Source organism: Carya illinoinensis, chromosome 4, assembly GCF_018687715.1.
Source record: "Carya illinoinensis cultivar Pawnee chromosome 4, C.illinoinensisPawnee_v1, whole genome shotgun sequence".
NCBI lineage: Eukaryota > Viridiplantae > Streptophyta > Magnoliopsida > Fagales > Juglandaceae > Carya > Carya illinoinensis.
This window is the reverse complement of record NC_056755.1, coordinates 810875-817364: the sequence shown is the minus strand read 5'-3', so window position 1 is coordinate 817364 and position 6490 is coordinate 810875.

The window sequence follows — 6490 nt, the reverse complement described above, 5'->3', positions numbered from 1 at the left end:
AAATAGTGGACAGCCTTTATCTTCAGTGGGTACCTCACACATGACTTCGACACCTCCCTCTGATGACTTTAGCCCGACTGACACATTGCCTCGACGCCGTAGGAATTACGACATCATGAATGAGTATCATCAGCTCGTTGCATTGAAGAATATTATGGGGTGTACTTCAGAGGTTGAACAGTATTTTATGGAAGAGGTCGAGGCACCTAGTCCTGCATTTGAGATATGCATTTGGTGGAAGGCTAATTCCATCAAGTATCCAATCCTTTCCTGTATTGCCCGAGATGTGCTAGCCATTCCTATTACGACGGTTGCATCTGAGTCGGCGTTTAGCACTGGAGGTCGAGTGTTGGATGCTTTCCGAAATTCTTTGTCACCGTCAACCGTGGAGGCCCTCGTTTGCACACAGAACTGGATCAGTGATACACCCCTTGGACTAGACAGCATTGGCATTGATGATGAGAGCTATAGGCTTGAAGATGGTAACCTTATTTTACTTGTTTTTTTTATTGATTATTTTAATTGTTTTTATGATTTCATAAATTTATTTAATTTATATTTTTTTATCATTTCACAGATTTAATTGTGAACTCCAGTATAGTTACCGATGACTGATGGAGTATGGATAAAGATAAGTTGATATCAGAATTAACTTAATCTTTATTAGTATTACAAGGTAATTAAATTTTACTTTTACTGTGTTCAATTTTCTGGATCAATATTTGGTTACATTTGTTGATTGAATACTTTTTTATCTTAATTTCAGGTACTTCAAATGACCAACTACGATGCTGCAAATGATGTTTTTTTTTTTTGTTGAATCAAAATGTTTATTCTTATGAACTGTTTAATCAAACTTTGAACTCGGCTGTTATTTCTATTATTCATTATTTATGATCTTCTGAATTATGTATAATTAGCTCCTAGCTAGCTATAAAGGAAATATATTGTCGTAAACGATTCTGTTTACCAGTACGCGCACCCATCTAACGTAAACGGTATTAATTGTGACATTGTATGCACTCATCTTGATCTATGTGATCATGATCACTAAAAAAAAGCAATCAGCAAATCATTGCATGCATGCCCATAATTATTATAAGATTTTCCAAAAAAATAGTACTAGCTAGTAGTACCTGCCTCAAGCATGCAGGAAATTTCTTTGTGATTTTCGCTCGAAAATACGAAGGGAGCTAGCTAGATCATGAGCCGCCTACACACACACACACACACACACATATATATAAGTACTATATCTCCCGTAATGCAAGTCTCCTTAATTAGTAAATTAATCATAAATGGTAAAAAAGAAATGCCATGTACTAATTTCAAAAGTACAAATTCAAGTCTTTTATAAAAAGATTGACTTCATTATAAAAAAGTGTGAAAAACTGATCAAGACCTATATTTTTATAAAGAATTTTACTACATATAAATTATAAGTAGAGTCGTGTATTAATCTATGTATAAATACTGATTTCTTTATATTTAAAATTTAAATTAATATTATTATTAATAAAATTTACTTTTTGATTAATCACATTAAACTAATACATAAATTAGTATATAATTAAATTTAAAAGAAGATAAAACCTATCAAAATAAAGAAGTCGGAAGTCGAAATTCCGATCGAAAGTCGGAATTCCGAACAAAGTCGAGCTTCGATTCCTTTCGGAATCAGAATCGGAGCTCGATTTCGACTCCGACAAAAGTCGAAATCGGAAGTCAGAATTTCGATTCCAATAGAGTCGGAATCGGAGCACACCCCTACTTCTGCCCTTAGATGAGCCACCACCTCACGCCACCTCCATCACCACCCAGTCTTCAAGAGGTCCTCAAGGTCATCATGAGCTTTTGACCAACGAAAACACAAACCGAAGCCTTCAAGTCACCTCCATTTCTGCAACCCCCTTCCTTTCACTCCTTTCATTTGAGCTGCCACTTCATGATCACATGGCAGCCAACCATGAACCCTTCCCCCACTTGAAAAGCCTTCCAAATATGGCTTATGACCTGCTTAAAGCAGCCATGAAGAAAGGATAAGAGGGTGATGTCAAAGCCATAATCAAAACTGCCCAAGAGAAATCACCCATTGAACCAGTCTGCTCATGTATGATAAATGTTGGTTTTTCTTTCCTTTCTTCTGCACCAAGCTGATGAATGCAAAGCTGAAATTTCAGCTCCTTGCACCACCTCCCAAACCACCCAATCCCCAAGGGCTTAGGCCAACGTCTCCTCCCCCTTTGCTACCTATAAAAAGTACCTCCACCCCATCATTTCCTCCACACCTCAACTCCAACTCCTCTTGAGCATTTGAGAGCCATCTACCCCTTGGTTCTTGAGAGAAACCGAAATGTGTGTGTGAGTTTGAGTGTTCTTGAGGTTTTTAGTGTTCTTGTGTTGGAAGCTTGAGTGGGCCACGAAATTTATGATTTTTCTTACCCTAGACATTAGTTACATGTCAAGTCTTGTTTCCAAGTGTTGGAATAAATTTTGGTTAAGCTTAGATAATGCTACCATGCTTAATTCAAAATCGGGTTCATTAAGAATGGTCTAAGAGTTTAAATTGCTTTCAGTGAAAATTTTGGTTATGGCATGTCTTAGCATTTTATGATATGAGTTATTAATGTCTTATAATGATCATTGAAGGTTTAATTTTAAAATTTGAAGCATGCCATGATAGGTTTTGATTCTACCTTGTGTTGATCATCAAGCATGCATGGTTTTTAATTAAGTTATAATTAAGTTGTGATGAAGGCATGGAGTTTTGACTTATTCACATACGGTTGATCATTAAGCATTTAGAAAGCCTTATGATTGGGACAAGAATGAAAATACACGTTTCGGGTGAATTTAGAAAAGCATGCCTTTGTGATTTAGATTAAAAGCATCGTGCTTGATTAAAATGAAGGATTAATGAAGATTAAGGTTTTTAGCTATGTTTAAGTGTTGGTATGAATTTGTTCACCCAAGAATTTGTTTCTATCATGTCATTAAGGACTATAGTGATTATTTGTGATTTAAGGAAATTGCATAAGCATGCATTCATGAGTTGTGAGAGTTTGAACTATTTCCACTTTGAATTGTATAATTACAATAGTATAGATGGTTTTAGAATATGAAAAATATAAGGTCCATAAAATTTGGTTGAATTTGATATTCGCTTGCAAATAGTGAAAATTTTAGGACATTAGTGGTAATTTTGGAGAGTTTAGGTGTGTTTGTGTAAACTCATTTTGTAAGCCTTTTGATTATGAACATCTTTCCATAATAGTATAATTCTAACTTAGTGTGAATTTTATTTCAAACACTATGAACTTTCAAATTCAAGAAGTTTGTAAGTTGGCCTATAACTTACATATTGATGAATTAGTTATGATTTATTGATAAATGTCACATTCATGTTATAATTGTCATTTTGAGCATAAAATCTCATGTTATATGATACATTAAGTGCATTCGCACATGACATGTGATATTTTTATCATTTTTACCATATTGCATATAAATATCATTTTTACATGAAAAGCTTGTTACATATGCACATGTAATGAACTACATTTTTCAACATATTATGAAAAATAATTTTTGTTATGACTCCAAAGATTAGGATGGGGAATTATCCTAGTAAAACTCCTCTGTCCACTCTGGAGTGTTTAATAATGGAGTGGTAATCCTTGGGTTGACAAAAAACAACCAATGGGTTTCGAATGAATTCTTTTTAAATAGCGCCGTAGCGAAATCAAATATTATGACACCTGAGGTTGTGGGTGTATATGTTATGATGTTTGATGTTGTACTAGTGTGCAGACAATGTAATTTCAACGTAATTGTACTACAGTCACCGACAGGTACTCACAGTGCATATGAGGAACTGTGACAATATTACACGTTATGATGTTACACTTAAATATGAATTGCTAATAATGATGAAACGTTACGATATTTTTGCCAGTTAAGTAGAAAAATGTTTTATGCAAAAAAATGTGTCTCAAGTTTTTCTGAAAATGTAAAGGAATCTGGATAGGGGACATACACTAATTTTTTTACACTACATGTATTTTATATTTATCATTCATCATGCATAATTTATCTTTGTGCACGTTGATTGTTTAACTTAATGAAATTTCATGTAAATCTCACTCATTGTGGATCCACTATCATTTCACGGTATGACAAAAATTGTTTTAGGACTCGAGGAGGAGGGACTGGATGGAACAACGAATCCAACTAATTAAGGAGGAGCCAAAACTCGAGAAAAGACTAGACCTTATCCTGATGTTTATAGTGCTAACCTTTTATGCTTTATAACGCATGAAGCAGTTGATTTAGTTTTATAGACTTTTTAGGATGATTAGCTGTACTAAGATTATGCTACATTTTGGTTTGAATTCATGATGATTAATAAATTTGGATGTTTTTAGTCATTCTGGCATAAGTTTTATTTTATCACCCTTAATCCGCTACTAATATTGCATTCTGCTAGTTGTACTTATAAGATGCATTGCATGTTAACTTTCATGTACGAGAGTATGTAACCTTGTGTTACATGTTCCGACGCTCTAAGTCTCATTTCTATCCCTAGCGGAGGTTGGGGGAGTCACAGCTACTGCGTCACAACCATCATTTTGGTTGCCTCTCAATCTGTTGTGATGGCGCCCATCTTTCCCTCTTCAGTGTAGAAGTCATAGTTACTTGTCCTCTCCCTCTCCCTCTCCCACACTCTTCCTAAGAGTCATTTTCTAGGGACTTGAGGAGTTGGTGCCTCCTCAACTTGTCACAGCGGCGTCCACCTTCCTTTTCCTAGGCAAATGGCAGCAATAACTTCTCCAATACGTCTCCTTGTGGCCACATGCTGGTAATGATTTAAGGCAATTGACAGGTCGGCACATGTCCCCCTAGTAACCCATGTTTGTGTCTTATCAGTCTTGGGTCGGGTTGGATGGGCCTCTCTCTTGGTGGGCCAAGCCCACCAGGGCTGTAGTCTTGGTTTTAACAATCCGATAGGTCTTCTTTAGATCATGGGATCTCGATCCCTTGTGCTAGGCCTTTTTCACCCTTTCTAGGACCACCAAAAACTTTAAGACACTAGTCGTATCATGGGAAAACAAAATTAACAAAATTGCCATAATAAATTATATTTTTGTAGTTTTAAACTAGTTTACCAAAACACTAAGGTTATGTTTGGGTATAAAAAATATTTGACTTCATCTTATCTAATCATTACAATTTTTTTTAAATTCTCACACAAAATACAATAAATAATTCAACCTTTTCAAATCTTAAAATAATAATATTAAAAAATAATATTATAGTAATATTTTATTCAACTTTCAATTTTAATTTTAGTTTATCTCATCTCAACTTTCTATTCAAACATCTTTTAAAGGCAAACAAGATTATTCATATAAGATTGATATCCTTCGCACCAATGTGGTTGGAAAGTAAGAGCCTCATACACATTGAGGTTCATTTGACAGATTTACACAGGGCAAGTCCCTAGTAAGCAGATTGCTTGTTTATGAGCAAGAGTAATGGTAGATATGGTCCTAAATTGTGTAAGTTTTGACATTTTTTTTGGGAAAAAAAAAGTCTAATATTTTTTTCGTATAGATCTCAGATTTACCCACATTTTTCAATAGACGCAAGACTTGCATACCTTATAACTATAAATATTTCTCTTATGAGCAATACATAGAAATTACTTTTACAATATCCCTGTAACAAAAAAAGGTTTTGGAGTTTGGTTTTGGGCTCCTTGTAGCCCCATAGTTTATATGCAAATTAAGGGCATTCCTTCATGATAAGTGAGAGGTTATTTTTAAGTTGATGTGTAGAACATATTATGTCATTATTTAAATGATAAGATTCAAATCTTCAAATTTATTTTTTAAATTAAATTATATCATGTAGATATTTTATAAGGTGAATTTAGTAGTTTGTATACCGACTAGAGAATATAATTTTTCTCATGATTATGCAATATTTAATTGATTAAGCGTTGATTGCTACCATGTTCTCGAGTTACATACATCTCAACTAGGGCTATAAATAGGTCCGGTCTTATCCAGTCTAGTGATCTATCATTTTTTCCAGACCGAACATTCATAGGGATCAGACTGGACCCGGTAGTTATTGGTCTGGTCCAGTCTAATTATTACTTTTTTCATCTTTTTTGTTCAAATAAATTAATAAACAAATTATTTAAATTATTAAATTAAAATTAAGTGAATTATTGATGTGGATTATGTAACTAATTCATTAAAAAAATATTTTACTATAATTATATTTATGATGTTGATAATTACTACTTACTAACTTAGACTTCACTCTTTATTATGCATAATTATAATATTATACATTTTATATATGGTTAATGAATATCAAATAATTTCATTGTACATAGATTGTTTATACTTGCTTGCAACTTAGGTATTTGAAAAAAAATACCTCATCATTTTAATTGAGTGTAAAAAGTAGAGTATGTATG